The following is a 24489-nucleotide window of genomic DNA, read 5'->3' on the forward strand; positions in this document are numbered from 1 at the left end:
TCCGTTGGTGCCTGCCGGGGCTTCTCCCAAAGCTTACCCGGGTTGTCCGACTTCCTCTTCAACTAGCCAGCGCTTTGGCTCGTGGTTGACGACATCTGTGACATCACGCCCTGCCTGGCAGCCGAGGAGCCTGAACGAACGGCGCTCCCGGTGCCCGTGGACTTGCAGTGCTTTGCCTTCTGTTGGGCCCCCGTCGCCGGAGTGCCCTCAAAGGTCTTAGAAGACCGCTCGGACTTCTTCTCACCTGCTGCTGGGCTCTTCACCTCCAGCCACTTAGCGAGTCAAGTACGACGGTCCTTCATGGTCCGAGCTGACATGTTCTTGCAGAACGCACAGTCCTCCTCCACATGCGCCTTGTCACCATGAAGGCAGTAGAGGCACCGGGAGTGCTCATCTTCCTTGAATACGTTCTGTAGTCCACATCCAGGTCAGATCCTAAACAGCTTGGATCCAGTAGGCTTCGAGTCTCCTTTGTCCTGGGCCATGTCCAAGTGGAGTAGGCCTCAAGGATCTTCCGGAATCCTACAAGAAGTGAAATTCGATGAAAAATCGCCCTTGAGGGGCGTAGAAATTTCCGAAACGGGTCCCCGTTGATCAGAAGATGAAACGGTGGATCTTGAGGCTCGATTTGACCGAAAAATAAAGAGTAAACACTTTGGAAAAATGCAACACACAGTAAAAGCTCGAGAGCTAAAGCACGAGGACTCCCAACACTTGAACGTGTGGTAAGAATCTGAAGATGGCTGCCAGAGGAGGGGCTTAGTTAGACGGCAGTCATTGGCTGGGGGCAGTATGACCCAGAGACCAGTGATTGGTTATTAGTAGAAAGACAGTTCATAAACGAAACTGAAACTGATTTTTTCTGTTACCAAGGATTCCCACCTGACGATGGGGAATATTCATGAGCTTGTGAATCCATGCCAGACCCCATGCTGGAGAAGTCTAGATTCTGGGGGTTCTATCGTTTGAGGTGAAGAGACAGTTTTTGAGTTTCCTGCAGAATGATGAGTGAGAAGGGTCAGCTCTGATGCTTAGGGGTAAGGTGTTCCATTCTTTGGCTGCTACTACTGGGAAGCTGCGACCACTGGCCTTGGTTCTTTTGAATTTAGGTACCGTAAGGAGGAAAGCTGTGGAGGCGCATGTGGGTTTCGTAGTTTGGGTATGTGCAAGCAGGTTGGTGAGGTATTTAGGTGCCGTGTTGGTGAGGCATTTGTGTGTTATAGTCAATGTTTTTAATCTAATTCTGTCTTGGATCGGGAACCATTGAGCTTTGCGTCTCGTTTCCGAGATGTGTTCTCTCCTAGAGATATTTAGGGCAGCTCAGAGGGCGTTGTTTGTGTGACTTGGAGTTTTTTGATATTGCTGGATGATGCGCCAGCCAAGAGGATGTTACAGTAGTCAAGTTTGGATAGTAAAGGGCTCTCGCTAGGGTCATACAGCTATCCGGTGTGAGGTAGGGTCTACATGCATAGATGAGCTTGGCTGTATAGGCTGCAGATCATATGGATGCGTTGACTTGTCTTCACTGGGTTAGAGATGAGTCCAGGTACACACCTAAGGTTTTGACCTCTTTCGAGACAGTGATGGTGTTCCCATCAATTGTGAAGGTTTTGTATGATATGATATTTTATTTGTATTGCGCACGTAGACAAGCGTTTCAGAGTGCAACAAGGCAAGGGAAGGGAAACAGGAGAACAAAACAACGATCTTACTAGGCCCAGTGACATTCAGAACGTGCAAGTGCATGGGAAAGGGAAAGGGATAAACGTGCATGGAAGGGGGAGAGTGGAAAGTGCAGAGCAGAGAACAGATAAATAATAATAAATACAAATAAATAGATAATGAAGCAATAAACAGGGGTAGTGTGGTCAGCAAGTGGCAAGAGCTGTGTTTACGGCAGCAGAACTGGGTAAGTCTGATAAGTGCATAAAAGAAAAAAATGGGCCGTGGGGGACTGTATGGGTTACAGATACAGTCTCCAGTGTGAGGGGTGGCCGGGAGGCAGTGCAGAAGGGTGGCAGTGTGAGCAGGTACCTGGGCCCCGTGGACAGAAGGTGGCCAGGTGCACAGTACCAAGAGAGCAGATCATCAGGGCAGAGGGGGAGCAAAGGCAGATGCAAAGAGGGAGGTCTTGAGGTGCTTCCGGAACCGGAGATGGTTCTCCTCAAGTTTTAGAGTGGCAGGGAGGCTATTCCAGAGGGAGGCCACAGCCGAAGACAGAGATCTCCCCCCAGCCCGTTTCTTTGAAAAACGACTGACCCTGAGGGAGTTAGAAGTAGAGGAGCAAAGGGCTCGAGAGGGCAAAGGGTATTTGCGGAGGGATAGCTTAAGGTATTTTGGGCCCAGGCCCCAGAAAGCCTTGTGGGCAATGCAGAGGGTTTTAAATTTAATCCTTGCATCCACTGGGAACCAATGGAGAGATTTCAGAGCTGGAGAGATACGATCAGAGGTCTTGAGGCCAAGGACAAGTCTCACAGTCCTGTTCTGGATTAGTTGCAGAGGGCGAAGAGTAGAGGCAGGTCAATTTAGAAAGAGGCTGTTACAATAGTCCAACCTAGAGGGAACCAGAGCTTGGGAGACAGTGAGCTTCTGGGGGAAGGCGAGGAAAGGAAGAGTACCTCTGAGGAGGTGCAGTAGGAAGTTTGACTTTTTAGAGGCCTCCGAGATGTGGGAGGAGAAGGAAAGTTTGGAGTCAAAAATGACCCAGAGGTTCTTAGCCTCGCAGGTGGGGATGGGAGGAGGGCCAAGCGAGGCCGACCAGAGAGAGAGGGGAAAGGATGGAGAAGGTGTGCCAATGAGGAGGATCTCAGTCTTGCTGGCATTCAGACAAAGATCATTGACGGGACACCAATCTTGAATGGCAGTTAGGCAATCCGAGATGAGAGAGGGAGAGGAGGTGGCCCTGGGCAGCCTGAAAATGAGTTGAGTGTCGTCAGCGTAGCACTGGAAATTTGAGCATAGAGTGGCAATGCAGTGGGCGAGAGTTGCAGGGTATTGTTTGAAAAGCCACGGCGAGACGTTAGACCCCTGGGGAACACCACAGGTAGAGACGAAGATAGATGATAGGAAGGACCCCACTTGGACCTGGGAAGGTTGATCAGAGATGAAAGAGGTCAGCCAGGCCAGAGCCTGATCTGTGATACCCAGGCTCTCACCAAGACGGTTGAGCAGGATGGTATGGTTGACTGTGTCAAAGGCAGAAGAGAGATCGAATTGGTTGAGGATAGAGGGAATGTTAGAGTCAAGGTTGGAGAGAAGAGCAGTTTCCGTGCTTCTGGCCACTCTGAAACCAGGCTGGTGGTCATGGAGACAGCCAACAGAATCAGAATGAAGGTTAAGCTGAGAAATGGCCAGCTTTTACAGGAGTTTTCCCAGAAAGGGAGTAATGGAGATTGGGCGATAGTTAGCAGGTCAGGGAGTATCCGCTGTGGGTTTCTTGAGCAGAGGATGCACAGGGAGTGTTTCAGAGGGGAGGGGAAGGAGCCCGAGGCAAAGGAATGGTTGCAGAAATCAGCAAGGGCCGGAGCGGGGGTGTCAATGTGGTCCTTGATGTTTTAGAGGAACAGGGATGAACCTGTTTTGATGAGGCTTTCATAGATCAGACTTGTCTAGCGACCTCATCAGTGGAGAAGAGAGGAAAGGAAGAGAAGGAGGGGGGGGTGGTTAAAGAGGGGTTAGCAAGTGCAGACTAGGGGGAATAGGAAGGGGGGGAGGAGGTTAAAGGGGGATTAACAAGCACAGACTGAGGGGGAATAGGAAGGGGAGGGGAGGAGAGGAGAGGGTGGACAAGATGTCCTGGGTTTTTTAGATAAAGTGAGAGGCAAGGTCATTGCAGAGAGCCTGGGAGGTGAGAGGAGGGGTAGAGACTGCAGCAGGGTTGGAAAGCTCCTTGCAGATTTTAAAGAGTTCGACCGAGTTGTTAGATGCCGCAGAGACATGGGCTTGAATGTGGACTCTCTTCTTGGTGCGGACAGAGAGTCTGTATTGCCTTTGGGGCAGACGACAGGCCAGTTTGTCAGAGGATGAACAAGAAGCCCTCCATTTCCGCTCAGCCACCCTACACTTACGTTTAAGTGTAGCTAGGTCGGAGTCATACCAGGAATTACACTTGGCTTTGGACTTCAAGCAGATCCTCATGACAGAGGCAAGAGCATCAAGAGTAACAGAAATGGAAGAGTAGGGAAGGTAAAGGGTTGTGTCCAGGTGTGAGTCAGCCAGAGGAGGAAGGGTTTGGGGGGAGAGAAGGTGGCAGCGAAAGCCTCAACTGACACACGCTTCATAGGACGGATGTCTGAGAAGGTAGGTGGCAGTGTAGGTGTGAGCTTGGCTTGGGGGGAAGAGAGTGAGAGATGAGAGGAGAGAAGGCAGTGGTCACTCCAGGAGAGAGGAGTGGTCAGAGGGATAGAGAAGGGGAGGCCTGAGGAGATCAGGACATCGAGTGCGTGTCCAGCAGAGTGTGTCGGGCCAGAGGGGAGGATAGGGAGTGAGAGGGAATTGCAAAGGTTGCGAAAGAGCAGAGATGAGGAACAGGGAGAATCGAGGTGGATTTTGAGGTCACCAAGGAGGAGGAGTTGAGTGGTAGAGGTCACAAGGGAGGAGGAGAGGTCAGCCCACTCAGAAAGAAAAGAGGTGATTTGCCCAGGGGGCCGGTATAGAGTAGCACCAGTAAGAGAGTGGCTAGGAGAGATTACGAGCCTGCAGACAAGGCATTCAAAGGAGGAGTAAATCTGAGTGGGAATGATAGTGGCAGGAATCATTTCTGGAAAGATCAGGGCTACACCCTTCTGGGCCGGGTGGATCTGGGTGCGGAGAGGATCTTATAACCATCAGGAGGAGATTGTCAAAGCTCGTGACAGAGCTGGCCATGAAACAGGTCTCCGTAAGACCGAGGACATCAAGTTCAAGTTCTTCAAGGAAGTGGCAGTTGTCAGAGGAGTGTTTGACAGCAGAGCGATAGTTGAGAGTGGCAAGGTGAAGAAGGTTGCCGGCCTTAAAGACCTTCCGGGGAGGGGTACAAATCAGAGGTACGCCCTGCGGAGTTGTGGAGGTAGCCTGAAGAGGGGCAGTGGAGGAGCGAAGAGTGGGCGAGGTAGCCAAGGAATGAGAGGAGGGGACAGCCGGAGATGAAAGGAAGTTGATGAGGCGAGGGAACCGCCTATCAAAGAGGAGGAGATTGACCCGAGGACCTTGGACCATGACAGTGCCGTTTAGGTAGACATTAAGGATGACTCTGGAGGAGTCGAATGAGGCCATGAGGACTTCCCAGCGAGTGCCACCGTTAATGGGAAAGGAGGAGACAGGACAGAGCACAGAGATCATATAGGGGGTCCATAGATCTGGCGAAGGAACAATAAAGATCATGTCGGTGTGGGTCTGTCTGGAAGAGGTACTGGTATAAGTATCAGCGATAGGGAGATCAGGGTTTGAGGCCAAGATATCCTTTTGAAGCTTCTTCTTTCCAGACTTATTGAGAAGGGAAGGATAGTTGATAGAGAAGCAGTTAGAATAGATGGGAGAAACAGAAAGCGCCATGAGTGGGAAGAGAGGAGGCAGAGGGAGGAGTAAGCAAGTACAGTGGTATAGAGCAGTCACTGGGCTAGAAGGTAACTATCAGTGGCCATAGTTAAATGCAAAAAACACCCAAGTTTGACTTTCCAGTTAAATGCAAAAACACACCCAAGTTTGACTTTCCAGTTAAATGCAAAAACACACCCAAGTTTGGCTTTCCAGTTAAATACAAAACACACCCAAGTATTTCAGGTCAAGTTTTTTTAGGCAAGTTTGGGTACCAACTAGCAGGAGCTCAGTTTTGCCGTGGTTTAAGCAAAGTTCATGTTGGGCCACCCAGGTTTGGATGATCTGGTTGATGTTTTTGAGTGTGGCAGAGTCTTTGTAATAGTATCCTGAGAGGTGCAGTAGGATCTGCGTGTCGTCCGCATAGTTGGTTTAGGAAACTCCAGCTTCGCCTAAGCGATCGAACAAGGGCTTAGTAAAGATGTTGTAGAGTGTAGGCGACATGCATGATACTTGGGGAACTCCACAGAGTACTGGGGCTGGGGCAGCGTTAGCTATGTTGGAGAACACTCATTGTGCATTCTGAGAGGAAGGATTTTATCCAGGCAATGGCTTTTGGGGAGAATTGGGCAGTGCTGGCTAGATGGTGACATAGTATTTGGAGGTTGACCAAATAAAAGGCCGCAGATAGGTCTAAGAGTAGTAAGATTGCTAGGTTTACGTTGTCAATGATGGCGTCCATTTGGTTTTTAAGGTCAAGGAGCGCCGTTTCGTTGCCATGCCTAGGTCTGAAATCCGATTGGCGCAGGCCCAGGAGGTTGTTTGTTTCCAAATGTTCTTGAATTTGGAGGTAGGCAGCACGGTCTAACATTTTTAGGAGGAACGGTACTGTGGTGCTAGGCAGGTAGTTCATTGGTATGTTGGGGTCTAGTGATGTTTCTTTTAAAAAGCAGGAAGACCCAGGCATCTTTTAAATTTTTAGGGACAGTGCTTTCTGCGAATGACGGGGCCAGTTCTGAGACACATTCTTTGATGATTAGTGCCGGGCAGGTGTCGCCTTGGCACCTAGAGGGTGTCGGACTGGAAATGATTTTTGTAACTTTAGCAATGGTGACAGGCCTGCATTCGAAAGGTGAGTGGGTTAAGTCCTCATTGTGGGAGTCCATAGCAGTATCTGGATTGACTACCTTCGCCCTCATTCTGAGGTTGATGCAAGGGGAAAAACGATGCCGGTAAAGGAATACCGGCATCGATTACCGCTACGGCATATTCTGACCAACCAGACCGCTATTAACGGCATCGTAAAGTACGGTGTAGTTAATAGCAGTCTGGTCTCGCGCACGCGACCCACCATGCCGGCATTAGCGGCATGCCGTAAACCGGAGTAAATCACAAGTGAGGCGGACATGCAACTAACGGCCTCATGAAGCTGAAAAAAGTGCTTACCGGCACGGCATAAATACCGACATGTCGCAAAAAGCCCTGAGCAGAGTCCCAAACTGCCACAGGTGCACACAATCAGCATAGGAGGCAATGGAGTCAGGCCCAGTACAAAAGGAGCACACCCACACACCACACCCCCTCCCACACCAAGATGATTCAATAGTAGTAGCATTACTAGAGCTGGAGGACTTGCTTGCATTGCCACAACATTAACAACAACAACAACAGCGGCCACCACAGAGGAGACGCAGGAGGAGAAGGAGGGTGAGACAGGCCCAGCATGCCCCAAAGTGCAGCCACCATTACCACCCCGGCAGCCTACAATCCCTCGCATCAGAGCCAGTCCATTCAATCTAACCCCTGATCAGATCCACACCCTGTACCGGCTTGACCGGGACACCATCACCACCATAGTGGACCTGATACACGACGACATAGTGAGCCTCATAGAAATACGCACCGCCATCCCCCCCTCGACTGAAGGTAGTGTCTGTGCTCCACTTACTTGCCACAGGCACCTACCAGCACACAGTGGGGCACATGCATGGCATTTCACAACCCTTATTTTCCTGGATTCTGAACCAAGTGCTGGATGCCCTCCTCAAGCACACAAGGGACTACATATCCCTATCAGGGACTCCCCAGGAGATATTCGATACAAAAGTTGCCTTCCATGCACTGGCAGGCGTGCCAAATTGTATAGGTGCCCTCGACTGCACCCACGTGGAATTGGTGGTCCCGCATGCCATGGAGGTGGTGTATTGCAACTGCAAGCAATACCACTCCATCAATGTGCAGATGGTATGCGACGCCAGCAAGATCATCACACATTGCTGTGCCCGATATCCAGGATCAACTCATGACTCCATGGTCCTGCGGAACTCCATGCTACCACGCTTCATGGAGCGGCATGCTGGACGACGTGTCTGGCTGCTTGGTGAGTTTCCTGACTGGGCCATGGCAATGCATCGGGGTTGTGAGGTGGGTGGATGCATACTCCACCTGGGTGGGAATGGGGGGGGGATGCATACTCCACCAGGGTGGGAATGGGAGGGGGGGGATGCATACTCCACCTGGGTGGCAATGTTGATGTGACTGCACGATGTACACATCACCGAACACTGTGTCCCAAAGCATCAGAAACGGTACATGACACCCAAATCCCATAGTGATGAAGTAAGGTCGACACCTATCACTACATGACTAACAGGTAACCAGCCCACATCCCACAACACATGCACCACTCATCAGCGGCCCTCGCCCACCATAAGGCCATCCTGCACCATGCAGTGCATATGCACTATGTTGCTGTCTCCAGCATATCACCACACAGGACAATCATCCCTGGGAGTGCATTGAACTGAACCAACTAGGGATTCCAGTGTGTCGCCAGGTCGGCACACCCATAGGAGTGCTGCATCTCACCATAGGAATGATCAGCGCAGAATGCCCAATATTGTACAGACTACTGCCAACGTTCCCTACTAGTAAACCTCACAGAACATAACACATCAATAATTTGACTCCAACACAGCTGTATGCATATACGATGCACATGCAACAAGATGTCAGTGCACACCATGTATCATCTGGAAGATGCAACCCACACCATTAGTCCACGTCACAGGACACAGAGGGACCTGAAATGGGGTCAATGCATCCAGGGACATGTGATGTGGGCACTGATTACCTGCAGGCATGTGAGACTAGTACAGTTGTCCAACATGAATTTGCGAACATTTACCTTCATTCCCCTCTCAAGCAGGTGATGGTGGCTATCCCTTGAAGCCGTGGCTCCTGACCCCTGTCCGAAACCCACAGAACAGACACGAGGAGGACTACAATCGTTCCCATACCCGTACACGTGTGGTAATCAAGCAGACCTTTGGCCTGTTGAAGGCACGATTTCGCTGCCTCAGCCGGTCGGGTGGGGCACTCCTCTACAGACATGAGAAGGTGGCCAAGATCACCATGGCATGTGTAATGCTGCACAATATGTGCATCCTCCGGAACGTGCCCCTGCCCCCTGACATGGAACTGCTACCACTTGATGATGATGAAGGGGATGATGAAGATGTGGCAGGACATCATCACGGTGGCGATGCACAGGAGGGACGTGCTGTCCGCCAGTCAGTGATCGCACAATAAATCTGACGTACATGTCAGCAGAGGGAGACATAATGGTTGGACATAGGGCACTGGGTGTGGGGGTACATGTACACTATGCACTGTGCAAGATTAAATCACACATGCGCAATGATGAATGTCCACTCTGGTCTTTTTTTTTTTTTACACAACCGGTGTATTGAAAGTAACAATATTAATGTAAATGACAAAACCCTCCACCACCCTCACCCCCCTCACCTCACAACTCCCCCACACACCCTCATCCCCCTCCACTTCCCCCCACAGACCCTCACCCCCTTCCCCCCACAACTCCCCACACACCTTCACCCCCCTCTGCCTCCCCAGCACAATTCCCCCACATAAGTCCCATAGAGTCCACGAAGCCTACATGAGGCTGCCAGAACAGTCACTCAGCACTCCCACAGCCAGGGGGTGGCATGTCCTGTCGGTGCAGCGCACGGACCGACCGGCGGAGCGGGCTGGTTTGGGTCGAACTGCTGGTGGCTGGTGTGGCCTCATGCTGAGGCTGTAGGGTGGGGAGACCTGCCTCCAAAGCATCAGCGATGCACCCTAGCACCTTGCAGAGGTGGTTTGTGTTATCTGTGAAGGACCGACCCAGTGCTGCCAACTACGTGTGCCACTCCTCCCTGGCCTGACGGTTGTCCTGCACAAATTTGCGGATGAGTGCAGTGAGCAGGTCAGCCCGCTGTGCTCCTGCGGCTGCACCTGTGGCCGCGCTAGGTATCTGGCTGGCATGCCCAGTCTGCTCATCCTCCCTGAGACTGAATACCGGACTGATATGTCCCTGGGTGTGGTGCCCAGACTGCTCCGGGGTGCTGGTAAAATGGTATCACTCATGGATACCTGGGGGGATGCCAATTGTGTTGGGGTGTGGACAACATCCACTGAATCATCCTCAATGGTGCCCCAGATGTCATCAACTGTGAGGGGTGCCGTGGCTGCCACCTCCCCAGCCACACTGGACTCCTCCGAATGAGGTGTCGGACAGGTGTCTGCAGGCAGAACAGTGGGGGCGGTGGGGGATGTGCCCTCCACAGGCCTTGGTGTTGCAGGTGGTATGTGTCCTTGTGGTGGCTTGCTTGCTGGGACAAGGCGCCCCCTGGCTTGTCCCTTGGATGTAGACGGACGGTTGCTGTCCTCCTGGGACCTTTTACTGGGTCTGGCCTGTGCTGGGGTGGTGTCCTGGTCTTCACTGTCATGCTCACTGCCTGTGGGGGTGAAAGAGAGGGACGGCATGAGTGATGTTTGGATAGGCATCATACATTCATTGGGACGATTGCACATCCTCACAATGGTGGGTAATAGGCATTTGTGTTGGGAAGGGCGCGTCATTTCATACATGAGTGGTAAATGCAGCCATATGTCGGTGTCACTCATGTTGGCCAGGTACTGTGCTGTCTGACATGCTCACACTTTAGGTCATGCACGCTGTGTGCCTCATGGAATTTCCTACTTTGTGTGGTATGTGTCATGTACGTTACGACCTTGCACCAGGCATCGGCATGTGTCTCACTTGCTTCGGCATACTTTACAGGGAGTGTGTGTGTGGCCGACCATGGCGTCACTCTTCAGACAGACATTGGCATGGACTTTTATCAGATTTGGCTTAGCAGTTTTTACTTGGACACTCACCTCCATCAGCAGATGTCATGGCGCCACACTCCATCTCTCCTAAGCCTTATATTGATTCCGGGCCAATCATGCTTGCACATGTTTCCTCCCACGGGGTGAGCTTAATGGGAGAGCTTGGTCCTCCTCCAGTTTCCAGGGCCTGGGTACGATTTACAGATAGAATGTTGCACACCCTCAGGCGCAGATCATCCCACCACTTAAGGCAATCCTTCACCGTGCGGGGTGTGTTGGCCACTGCACTGACCTTCTGGCCAACTAGTGCCCAAATCTCCTTTTTTGTGCAACACGGCATCCATCCTCAGGTTGCTGCTGAACACTGTCCCTGCATGCTCATGCAAGGTGTCGACGAGCATCTGCAGTTCATCCTGGCTAAATCTCTCCTTTTGGAGTCAGGCAGATCCCTTCTTGAGTGCTTTAGGCATTCTTGGGTGGTAGGATGGACTTTTCGGTCAATGTGCAGTGTCCCAGGGTCCTGTGTGCTGAGGATGGCAATGGATTGTGTTTTTAAAGATGGCCGCCATGCTCCTTCCCGTTCCTGTGTGATGACGCTATTTCCGGTTCACTATTTAACGGTGACTGTAAATAGCGGTGTTCGTTAATTACGGTCACCGCTATTTAGGGTCACTGCTAATGTCGCATTGGACTATGTCGGAGGTGTAATCTGCACCTAGCTTCATGCCGGTAAGGGCTTATGGAGGCCTTTTGCGGCATGGCGCTACGTCCCTTACAGGCATGGTGCAAAGCTCGTGCCCGCAAAGTCGTAATAGTCCTTTATTAGCGGGCTGGTGCCAGCACGGACATGCTATTTGCGCCGTGCCGGTAAGGCACGGTACTTACCTCCAAACTCAGAATGAGGGCCCTTGTCTTTTTTTGCTGGCTATTTTAGTTTGAAGCATTGAGTGCTTTTTGGATATTGGTGCACCAGGTTTCATCTTTCTGGCAGGTTTCAGGAGGACTAGTTGGTGTTCCCTTAGTAAAGTAAAGAGTTCTTTGGATCCAGATTTGGCATTAGCTATTCGCTCATTATACGTGAGGCTCTTTGCTTGGAGTATGGCTTGTTTGTAAAGTTTTGCAGAGATGAGTCAGAGATCTCTAATGGCTTTGGTGGGAGTGTCTTTCAAGCGCGACTCTGCAGCTCGTTTATTGGTTCTTGGTTCTTTAAGGTTGGGTCTGAACCAGGAGTTAAGGTGAGTATTGGGTTTGTGGTACTTGAGTGGGGCAATTTTGTCCATGGCTTGAAGGATGGTGGCATTCTACAGGTCTAGAAGTGCGGCTGGATTGTTCGGTCCATGGCTGTACTTGGTGATGGGGCCTAACAAGGGAAGCATGTTGGCACTGTTGATGTTTCGCATATTTCTGGCGAGGGTGGCTGGTGCTAGGTGAAGTATTACTTTAGATGTAGTATGTTTGGGTATGGTGAAGATGATGGCATTGTGATCTGACCAAGGACAAGGGATGTTGGCTAAGATGGTTGTCAGCCCAGTCAAGTCAGCAAGCCAATCTAAGATTCGGCCTTTGTCGTGTGTGGCCTGGTCTATGCGCTGTGTGAAGCTTTGTGCTGCAATTGTGTTTTCTATGACGGTTGCATTGGGGTCTGCGTTGTCATGCAGGCCGAGGTTTAGGTCACCTAGTAAGATGATTCTGGATGAAGGCTTGGTGTCCCTGGATAGCAGGAGAGCTGTCCTCATCAAAGGATAAGAGTGGGCCTGGAGATCTGTAGAGTATATGGAATGTGATGGTGGCAGTGTTGGTAAGGGAAAGTTTGAGAGAGAGTAGTTCCCCTGATGGGAAGGGTTGGTCCAGAGCTTCTCTGAAGGACGGAGAGGATCTTGTGATCAAGAAGACTCTGCCTCCTTTGGCTGAAGTTCTGTCTTTTCTAAAGATGGTAAAGCCCTCTGGGATGGCTAGCGATAGTGTTAGCCAGGTTTCTGTCACCACCAATAGGTCTAGTTGGTTAGTGGGGATGAGGTTGGAGATGTCAAGGGCATGGGCTAGTAGTGATCTGGCGTTGATGAGTCTGCCCTTGATACTGTCTGTTTTAGCTGGGTCTAAAGGCGAAGGCAGGGGGCTTGGTTTGGTCGGCTTCAACCGACCTGGCGATTTTGGCAGTGTGGGCTTGTGTTATATCATTCGAGTAGTAGGGTTTGCGCTTGCAACAGTGGGGAAGCTTGTTCCTAATGGAATTCAGCGTAGTATGGTCTCCTCGTGGTGCTTGTCGAGCAATGCAGGGCCATAAGTATTGGGCTCACTCAGGGTGGTGTATGGAGGTATGTTAGTTGGGCTTATGTACTGTACGTCAATAGGGGGGGGTGCATGATGGGTTGAGGTCATAGTATTGAGCTGCAGTGTTATTGTTAGCAGTTCAAGGCACAATGAGGTTGTAATGCTTGGCTGTGGCATCAGTATTAATGATGGAATAAAAGTACTCGCTTTAGGTTTGGGCAAGAGCAAAGCTAGGCACAGAAGAATCATCATGCTCAGCTACGGCATCAGAATTGCTAATACACAGCATATTAGAGACACAGTGTTCAGGTGCAGTGTGGGCAAGAGCAATCCTTGGCACAGAGGAATCATCAAGCTCAGCTACGGCATCAGAATTGCTAACACATGGCATATTGGAGACACAACAGCAGCGATTTTGCAAGAGTTCCTATCATTCACTCCAAAATCAAGTCTAATGGTTACTGCTTGGACCAGGGATCCAGCAAGGAAGGTGGCGCTGCATGAGGGCATTTAGGACCAATTGGGCTATGCCGTCAGTTGAATGGCCAAACTAACAGGCATTTGTCTTCTTCATCCTGTTCCTAGTAAGGAAACCAACGACAGTATGGAAAGCCAGAGCAGACTTCAAGAGGAGCAATGTGCTTGTCCAGCCCATTCCCTTTGAGACTCTCCAGATCATCATTCCTTTGGTAGCGCCAGACAATTTCCTCATGGAAGTTGATTTGGAAGATGCTCATTTCCATGTCCCTATCCATCCAGTGTACCTGCAATATGCAGTGAAGGACCCTGGTTCGAGTTTCAGGTACTCCCCTTTGGCCCAAATCAGCACCAATAGTTTTCTTCAAAGTCCTGACCCCACTGGCGCTCCTCCATCAGAAGTGTATGGCCAAACAAACATACCTGGATGATTGGCTGATTCATGCCCCATCCTGGGATCAGGTCCTCCTGAACAAAAACCTGGCCTTTCCTACTGTTGCATGTTTTGGCTGGCTCCTCGGCATCTACAAATTATCCCCATCTCTGTCCTAGAGCCTGGAGTTTCTGGAAGGCCTGTTCAAAACTTAGATGGATACAGTCTCTCCCTCCAGTCATAGCAATCAAGCAGAGGACCAGACTCATCACTTCTTTGCTCTGAGGGAGCCCCTGCACTCCAGTGGCTGACTGTGCAGGGTGATCTGACAAATACCATCTTCATTGTTTCTTGGGCAAGGCATTGTATCAGGCGCTTGATGAAACACCTTCTCACTCACTAGGTGGCTGTCTCTGAGAATTAAGTGATCCCATGATAAGGGACCTTACCAAGAAGATGGAATGTTGGCTTTTGGACTTCTGCCTGGATTTCTCCTGGTTCCTCCCAAACCCATCATTCTCAAGAGCAAAACCAGATGGGCTGGCTAGGGTGCCAGATTCAATCAGTTCTCCATCTAGGTGAGCTGGCCAGCTTCAGCCAGCAAGACATCTTCCATATGTAGGGAACTGCTAGCTATCTGGAGGCACTTTGTGCCCTTGCTCCCTATCCTGAAGGGTAACAAGTCCTTCTTTGCACAGACGACCAGGTCTCCATGGTTTACATCAATCGTCAGGGAGGGACGCATTACCCCTCCCCCCCCGGGAAGTGGCAACTCTGATAATGGGCTGGACAGAGGTTCACCTCTTCTTGATAAAGACAATTTATTTACCAGGCATCCTGAACAACCGGGCTGGCAGGCAGGAGGACATGCTGTGCTGTCCATTTCATTCATCAGTGTAGTCCCTGTCCTTTCGGAACTTCCATCTTATCTGCTCCCACCTGGGCTCTCCTTGGAGGACATCTTTGCCTTTCAGATGGACACTCTCTCCTCCCATTTTATTCTCATTCTCAAGGGACCATGGTGCTCTGCAGCCAGATGCCCTGTCGTCAGCCTGGCCTCATGCCCGGCTCTATTCTTTCCTCCATTTCCCCTCATTCAGAGGCTTCTGCTCTGTTAAGACGGATTTCTGAACTCTGTCCTGGTGGCGCAGAAGTTCAGAAGGCCAACCTAATTACTTGGAACAGGGTAACCTCTGGACGAGCCAGACCAATCAAGGTAGCGATCGCGGCGGTCAAGACTAGGTCTCAAGAGGGGTGACGGTGACTGAAAGCCCGCAATGAGCACACAAAGCAAGATCACTTACAAACTACTCCAAACAGTTGTTATATTAAAAATATATACACATTTATTCCAAGGCCTTTAAAACAATGACCGTAGCGAGAAAATCACAATATAACGATAGTAAACCAACACATACCATATCAACACAATATATATACAAATACGACAGTCTCAAGCGTTATATGCACAAAATGTGTAGTCCACCTAAAAGGGAGGGAAAACAGGCAGTGCGCAATAATGCTTAGACCCAGTTCGCCTTCAGAGGCACCTAACTAGATGGAAGTCCGAGCCCTGCGAAGAGTGGAGCCTTGTGCTCAAAAGTACCTGCACGCGCTGGTGCCAACGGGCAAAAGGAGAAGCTCTTCGAGGAAAATCAGGCAGTTCAGTTTAGTGCACAAAAGAAGAAGAACAAGTTCCGCGACTCAAGCGCAGCCTCCACAGTGGGCAGAAGCAGAGCGCGAGTACGGAAAAGGGTGCTGTTTGACACAGCGGGGAAAAGCAATGGGCTCCTGCAGGAGGGCGACCAGATCCTAGCTATGCTACTCACCGGTCCCCGATGCAAGCAGACCCAGGCTTCTCCGCGTCCGTTTCAGTAGCTGGCAGGTTCAGAAGAGCAGGGAACGCCTCGTCGTCGCGTTGAGTAAAAAGACGTCCCAATCGAAGAAACCCGCACAGTTTGTTACCACAGCAGGGCAACGGAGCGGCCGTGTGTATCTGAGCCAAATGTACACTACTCACTTCAGACCTGGGAACGCCAAGTGTACGAAGCGTGTGAGAGTGACAAGGACTCGAAATACTACACAACCTGGCGGCGGTTACAGAGCAAGACTCCCGTGTAAGCTGGTCAGTCAGCTGGATGGCCCAGAGACGCTTCCGAAGGCTTACTGTGCAGGAGATGGTGAAGATGCCGAGAATAGCTGTTCCCGCTATTCCAAGGGTCGAAGTACCAGTACAGGCCTTCTGGTTCGATCAAAGGTGAAAAGGGTTTCACAAGACGACAGCAGTGCAGAGGAGAAGTCCTTCAGCGGGTCACCAGCGATTCCTCGGTTCAGCCTCTTGGTTGCAGGATACTTGGCTCCTGTATTCCTTCGTTCGTGAGAACTCAGGAGATCGACATGGTAGTGGTGTTTCCAGCCCCCTCTTATCCACGGTTCCCTTCGCGCCAAAACGGAGGGGACCCAATGGGAGATCCGCTCATCAACACTCACACCATTCGTGGACCAATCACGGACCACGGTGGTCCCAGGCATTCACACCACCCTAGACTCTCTGGCACCCAGGATGTGTATTGGGACCAGACATCCCAGCCCACATCCTGGAGGCACACACAAGACATGTAGAAGCCCGCGAAAGCATCCGTGTTTCGCGGGAAAGTACATGCCCAAATAAGGAAGGCTCCGGGTCGGCTCGACCTGGGGAAGGTGAAGGGAGCAAGACGGTCAGCGGACAGGACAAAGGAGCCTCGTGGTCTGGCCATTTTGGGAGCCAGGCCACCATTTTGGGTTAAGAGCGGAAAACGCGCTTAGAACGCCAAAAGGAGCTCAAAACACAAGAAACGATCGCTGCCACCATTCCCGTCCCTGAATCACTTGCACCGATCAGATACAATCCTAAACGAGTATCTAGGGCCTGTAGAAGGCTAGAGACCCAAGTGAGCTGTAACTTAGCTTACAGTGCCCTCTTGTGTCATGTTGCACGAAAGCCGCAACATGATAAAAGAAATTACGGGAAACAGCGTTCCCCGGTACTGACAGTCTTAAGGGCATGTCAGTTTCCCCGTAAGAAAGGAGCGAAAGCCCAGAGGAGTGCGGCAGAAGGCTGCACTTCTCTGGCAAAGTCAAGAACAAGGTGAAAAACAACAGCAAAAAGTTTAGGGGTTGCCACATGGAAGGAAAATTACCTACAATTACGAAATCTTTCCTAACACTCGCCCCTCCCAGACTATGGACAGGGGGAACTAATCCACCCCTGGATGAGTCTCTTGTTCAGGTCGGTTAAACATTCTGGACAACCCATCAGCATTGCTATGTTGAACACCTGGCCTATGCTCAATAGTGAAGTCGAAGCCTTGTAGACTTATGGACCACCTAAGCAACTTTGGATTCTCCCCCTTCATGTTCATTAACCACTTTAAGGGCTTATGGTCAGTTTGCACAGTGAAGTGGGTCCCATAGAGGTAGGGCCTCAGCTTCCTTAGGGCCCACACAACAGAGAAACGTTCTTTCTCTACCGTGGACCATCTGAGCTCTCTGTCCTTAAGCTGGCGGCTAATAAAACCAATAGGGTGTTCCTTACCCTTCTCATCTACTTGTGATAGTACAGCTCCTATCCCAGTGTCAGAGGCGTCCGTCTGCACGATAAAAGGTCTTTGATAATCAGGGGCCCTGAGGACAGGGGCCTGGCACAAGGAGTCTTTTAAGCCATTGAAGGCCTTCTCACACTCGTCGGTCCAAGTTACCTTCTTGGGTTTCTTCGGAGTTGTGAGGGCAGTCAGAGGGGCAGCTATGGTGCCATAGTCTGCCACAAAATTGCGGTAATACCCCGTGAGTCCTAAGAAGGCTCTCACTTGGGTTTGCGTAGTGGGGGTAGGCCAGTCTTGTACTGCTTGTACTTTACTGGGAAGAGGCTGTATCCTCCCTCCACTTACTTCATGTCCAAGGTAAACCACTGAGCCTTGTCCAATCTGGCATTTACTAGCCTTTATGGTCAGGTGTGCTTTCTGAAGAGCCTGGAGCACAATCCCGAGGTGTTTCACATGGTCTTCCCAGGTGGCACTGAAAACTGCTATATCGTCCAGATATGCAAGACAGAATTCGTCCAACCCATTCAACACATGATTCACAAGCCTCTGGAAAGTGGCAGGTGCATTCTTCAACCCGAACGGCATTACCCGGAATTGGTAAAGGCCGTCTGGAGTAGAAAATGCTGTCTTCTCCTTGGCATGTTCTGCTAAAGCTATTTGCCAATAGCCAGCAGTGAGGTCAAACGTGCTGAGGTACTTGGAGACACCCAAAGTATCCACCAGCTCATCTGTTCGAGGCAAGGGGTGTGCATCTGTCTTGGTGACAGCATTCAGAGCCCTGCAATCCACGCAGAACCTCAATTCAGAAGTGCCTGCCTTTGGAACCAAAACCACAGGGCTGGACCAAGGACTACTAGAGGGTTCAATCACCCCAAGGTCTAACATCTTGTTGACCTCGGTCTTAATATAAGACCGTACTTTGTCTGACATCCTGTATCCCCTACTTTTGGTAGGTACACTGTCTCCTGTGTCTATGTTATGTTTGCACCAAGGTGTCAAACCAGGCGACTGTGAAAACAGGGGGGAAAACTGCCTAAGCAAACTTTTCACCTCAGCCTGCTGATCAGAAGTCAGGTGAGGGGCCACTCGGACACCCTCAAAGGAGCCATCTGAAGGACCGCTTTGGAACAGGTCGGGGAGAGGTTCAGACTCCTCTTCCTCAACATCTGAAGCCAGTAGCAGTGCTGCGATTTCGACTCTTGGGACGAAAGCCTTCAGCCTATTCACGTGAAACACTTTTGGAGCCTGTCCAGGCCTTCCAAGGTCCACTAAATAGTTCCACCACTGTGTAAGGGCCTGACCATTTGTCCTGTAAAGCTCGAGGCCTTATGGGATTCATGATCAGGACTTGCTGACCAGGTGTAAAGTTGATGAGGGAAGCTTTCTGGTCGTACCAATGTTTCACCAGCGCTTGTCCTGCCTTCAATTTATCACTAGCCAAGCCCATCAGAGGTACCATCCGTTTTCTGAGCCCTAGCACATAATCAACTACGTTGGTAGTAACAGGGGGAGTGGGCATCTCCTATCCCTCTTGGACGATGGCTAAGGGTCCCAGTACGGGATGACCGAACAGAAGTTCGAAGGGGCTGAAGCCAACACCCTCCTGTGGTACCTCTCGGTAGGCAAACAGTAAGCATGATAAAAGAAGATGCCATTTTCTTCTCTGAGGTTCCTACAGAGCCCCAATCATGCTCTTTAACGTTCTGCTGAAACGTTCCACCAGACCATTGGTCTGGGGGTGGTATGCAGAAGAGAACTTGTAGGTTACCCCACATTCTTTCCACATAGCCTGCTTATTCTTCGACTTGAAGTTGCTGCCACGATCCGACACAACTTCTTTAGGGAAGCCAACCCCAGTAAATATGCCAAGTAAAGCTTTTCCAACTGACTTGGCAGTTACAGTTTTCAATGGGATGGCCTCAGGATATCTGGTTGCATGGTCGACCAACACCAGGATAAACCTATTGCCCGAGGATGTTTGCGGGTCAAGGGGACCAACGATGTCGATCCCTACCCTTTCAAATGGTACCCCCACAACTGGGAGCGGTACCAACGGAGCTTGGATTGTCGCGCCAACCTTACCAGACAACTGGCAGGAAGCACAACTCCTGCAGTGACTTTCTACTTGCACCCCCATCTTGGGCCAGTAGAAGTGCATGGATAACCTTTGCTTGGTCCTCTTCATACCAAGGTGACCAGCAAGGGGAACTTCATGCGCCAACTGCAGGAGGAAGGGCCTAACAGCAAGGGGAACCACCAACCTCCTATGGTCTCCTTCTGTAGACTCTGTGGGCTCACTATACAGGAGTCCACCTTCCCAATAAATCCTATGCGTCCCAGGAGGTTCACCCTCAAGCTGGAAGCAGGCCTGTCTCCTTAGGCCTTCCAGAGATGGGCACTCACGTTGGCCTTTACTGAATTCGTCCCTATCAGGACTTCCTTCAACTAACAAGTCTTTTAGTTCAGGATGATCGTTGGGGTCAAATACTTCAGGCATCGCCACCTCCTCGTCAGGCCCGGGCGATTGACCAACTTCCTCCACCGCAGTGGTAGGCGAGCTCGGGGGAATATTCTCTTTCCCTCGTCTTGACTTGTCGACTCCTTTCGCCTTGGGTTTCCCCTTCGGCTGGGGCGGCGTATTGGTCTTGGCCAATGCTGCCCGTGCTTGAGACCGTGTGTAGGGTCTTTCGGCAGTGTCTCCTACGAGCCCTAAAGCTCCGAGATCATTACCTAACAAGACCTTTCCCGGGACGTTTCTCTGAATGCTCACTGGAATCCTGATTGCTGTACCATTTAAAGTAAGATTTACAGGTATTACTGGGAACATGCGGAGTGGGCCGTCAGCCAACTTAGTGGGCATCAGAGTAGCTCTGGCAACTTCCTCTGAGTCTACCAAGGTAGAATCCACTACAGTGCGACTGCACCCACTATCCCTAGGAGCTGGAGTATCTACTCCATTGATCAGCACACTGTCTTTAAAGTAGTGCTTGGTATTATCCGGAATCCTAGCATAAGCCTCTGTGACTTTAGGCTCCCAGGTACCCAGGGACACTAAAACTACCTCAGCCTCTATCCCGCTGGGAAATGAGTCTGAGGAGAAGGATGCTCCTGTAATCTCTTCTTCCTCGTAGGAGGAGAAGGCCAAATTAGCGGAGTGGACCCCCAAAGGTCTAACCTTACACCGGGGATCCCCCTTCACGTGGTCAGTTGCTCCCCAAGCAAAACAAGAGCCATTGGGTCCGTTTACATAGGGAGGCTTATTGTAAGCAGAGTTCTGTTTCGGAGGCTGACCTCCACTACCCTGTGAGTTCTCTTGTGTCTTACCCTTATTTTTCTTTTTGTGGCCCTTATGAGAAGAAGATTTATCAGATTCTCCACCCTCCTTATCTTTGGACTTTTTCCCTTCCTCCTGCTTACCAGGATGAGTTTTGTCCTTATGGGACACTCGATGTGACACCCATAAGTCGGCTGCAATGGCCAGCTTCTTAGGATCTATCTCCTTCGAATCGGCCAAATGCTGCTTAAGCTCCGGGGAAGAAGATGCAAAAATGTGTTCCAGCATGACAAGATTTATCATGCCTTCGAAGGTAGAAACCTTATAACCTTCGACCCAGCCAGTTAAGTTTTTCAAGGACTCAGTGACATAAGATACCCAAGTACCACCTTCCTTTTTCTTATACTTTCTGAAACGTTTCAAATATTGGGCCGGAGTCTTCCCAAACTTTAAAATGAGAGTTTGCTTTAACATTGCGAAATCAGCTCGCTCAGCCTTCGACATTTCCATAATGGCACTACAGCCAGAATGGGGCAGTCTGCTGAGTAACCAGGAAATCTTATCAGCATTGTCAACTTGTTGAACTTCGCATGCGTACTCAAACGCATTCAGCCAGTCCATAATGTCATTCCTTTCCTCATACACACTGAGCAGATCTTTCAGAAACCGTGGATGAGAGGAGGCCCCAGACCCATGTCCAGGACCCTTGGACCCATTTGCAACCTGAAGCTTGGCCAGTTCCAACTGGTAATCCCTGTCTTTTTGTTTTTCTGCCTGTTCGATTTTTAGTTTGGCTATGCTGAATTCAAGCTCCTGCTGCCTAAACCACAGCTCTTGCTTCTTGAATTCAAGCATAGCCTCCCCATCAGCACTGGCAGAGGAAACATTAGACATCTCATCCTCCCTGTCCTCGTGGTCGCGATGGATCAGTGCAGCGGTAGAACCGTCGGTTCTACCAGTGAGAGCAGCCCCACCTCCTTCCGCACTGTCCTCAGAAGTTATAGCGTCAAGCTGCGCTTCTTGCCACGCCACGATTCTTTGGATCATTTCCAATTTCGTGCCTTGAGAGGAAACACCTCTCTCCGCACACATCTTTTTCAATGTTTCTGATTTGGAAGCATTTAAAGTTAACAAGGTATTTGTTTCCATACTGTTAGATAGGACTATGGCCTTTTTAAAGTTATACTACAACAATTCACTACGTGTCCTGGTTGGAATAACCTGAAATGCCTTAGTTCGTGCGCAACACTGGATACCTTCAGTCGTATCCCACCGCTGTACACCAATTTGTTAAGACGGATTTCTGAACTCTGTCCTGGTGGCGCAGAAGTTCAGAAGGCCAACCTAATTACTTGGAACAGGGTAACCTCTGGACGAGCCAGACCAATCAAGGTAGCGATCGCGGCGGTCAAGACTAGGTCTCAAGAGGGGTGAGGGTGACTGAAAGCCCGCAATGAGCACACAAAGCAAGATCACTTACAAACTACTCCAAACAGTTGTTATATTAAAAATATATACACATTTATTCCAAGGCCTTTAAAACAATGACCGTAGCGAGAAAATCACAATATAACGATAGTAAACCAACACATACCATATCAACACAATATATATACAAATACGACAGTCTCAAGCGTTATATGCACGAAATGTGTAGTCCACCTAAAAGGGAGGGAAAACAGGCAGTGCGCAATAATGCTTAGACCCAGTTCGCCTTCAGAGGCACCTAACTAGATGGAAGTCTGAGCCCTGCGAAGAGTGGAGCCTTGTGCTCAAAAGTACCTGCACGCGCTGGTGCCAACGGGCAAAAGGAGAAGCTCTTCGAGGGAAATCAGGCAGTTCAGTTTAGTGCACAAAAGAAGAAGAACAAGTTCCGCGACTCAAGCGCAGCCTCCACAGTGGGCAGAAGCAGAGCGCGAGTACGGAAAAGGGTGCTGTTTGACACAGCGGGGAAAAGCAATGGGCTCCTGCAGGAGGGCGACCAGATCCTAGCTATGCTACTCACCGATACCCCGATGCAAGCAGACCCAGGCTTCTCCGCGTCCGTTTCAGTAGCTGGCAGGTTCAGAAGAGCAGGGAACGCCTCGTCGTCGCGTTGAGTAAAAAGACGTCCCAATCCAAGAAACCCGCACAGTTTGTTACCACAGCAGGGCAACGGAGAGGCCGTGTGTATCTGAGCTAAATGTACACTACTCACTTCAGACCTGGGAACGCCAAGTGTACGAAGCGTGTGAGAGTGACAAGGACTCGAAATACTACACAACCTGGCGGCGGTTACAGAGCAAGACTCCCGTGTAAGCTGGTCAGTCAGCTGGATGGCCCAGAGACGCTTCCGAAGGCTTACTGGCAGGAGATGGTGAAGATGCTGAGAATAGCTGTTCCCGCTATTCCAAGGGTCGAAGTACCAGTACAGGCCTTCTGGTTCGATCAAAGGTGAAAAGGGTTTCACAAGACGACAGCAGTGCAGAGGAGAAGTCCTTCAGCGGGTCACCAGCGATTCCTCGGTTCAGCCTCTTGGTTGCAGGATACTTGGCTCCTGTATTCCTTCGTTCATGAGAACTCAGGAGATCGACATGGTAGTGGTGTTTCCAGCCCCCTCTTAGCCACGGTTCCCTTCGCGCCAAAACGGAGGGGACCCAATGGGAGATCCGCTTATCAACACTCACACCATTCGTGGACCAATCACGGACCACGGTGGTCCCATGCATTCACACCACCCTAGACTCTCTGGCACCCAGGATGTGTATTGGGACCAGACATCCCAGCCCACATCCTGGAGGCACACACAAGACATGTAGAAGCCTGCGAAAGCATCCGTGTTTCGTGGGAAAGTACATGCCCAAATAAGGAAGGCCCCGGGTCGGCTCGACCTGGGGAAGGTGAAGGGAGCAAGACGGTCAGCGGACAGGACAAAGGAGCCTTGTGGTCTGGCCATTTTGGGAGCCAGGCCACCATTTTGGGTTAAGCGCGGAAAACGCGCTTAGAACGCCAAAAGGAGCTCAAAACACAAGAAACGATCGCTGCCACCATTCCCGTCCCTGAATCACTTGCACCGATCAGATACAATCCTAAACGAGTATGTAGGGCCTGTAGAAGGCTAGAGACCCAAGAGAGCTGTAACTTAGCTTACAGTGCCCTCTTGTGTCATGTTGCACGAAAGCCGCAACATGATAAAAGAAACTAAGGGAAACAGCGTTCCCCGGTACTGACAGTCTTAAGGGCATGTCAGTTTCCCCGTAAGAAAGGAGCGAAAGCCCAGAGGAGTGCGGCAGAAGGCTGCACTTCTCTGGCAAAGTCAAGAACAAGGTGAAAAACAACAGCAAAATGTTTAGGGGTTGCCACATGGAAGGAAAATTACCTACAATTACGAAATCTTTCCTAACATGCTCCATGCCAGGAGGGTAATTCTCACTGTACCACAGTGGCAGAGGAGTGCTCAGATTCCCCTGCTCCTTTTGGTTTTTCCTTCCTCTGGATTCCTCACCCCTTCATGTGGCCTATTCTTCCCCTCCCAACCCTTAGACATTTGCATCAGATAGGTTGTCTTATGAGTGGTAGGCACCAGAAAAGAAGGAACTCTCTCTGGAGCTGGGGGCTGCATCCAGTGTATCAAGAGGACCCCTACTCTGGCTTCCAATGCTCAACAATGGATCTCTCTTCATTTGGTTTGGTCAGGGTCACCTTGATCCACTCTTCTGTAACCTGTGAGAAACCTGAGGGTATCCTCACACCTACTCCCCTTGGATCCTCTTCTCAGGTGGCCAGGGAAAGGCCATCACTTTTGGATCCTGACACTGGGGGTGGACAAGTGAGAGAGAATC

General features: G+C 50.6%; 1 protein-coding gene across 1 annotated transcript in view; it reads right to left on the reverse strand.

Annotated features, from left to right (window-relative positions):
• CFAP61 (cilia and flagella associated protein 61) overlaps positions 1–24489 on the reverse strand; it is a 2971729-nt gene that overhangs the window by 2503974 nt on the left and 443266 nt on the right. The window lies entirely within an intron of this gene.

This window comes from Ambystoma mexicanum, chromosome 4q, assembly GCF_040938575.1.
Source record: "Ambystoma mexicanum isolate Mex_15411 chromosome 4q, UKY_AmexF1_1, whole genome shotgun sequence".
NCBI lineage: Eukaryota > Metazoa > Chordata > Amphibia > Caudata > Ambystomatidae > Ambystoma > Ambystoma mexicanum.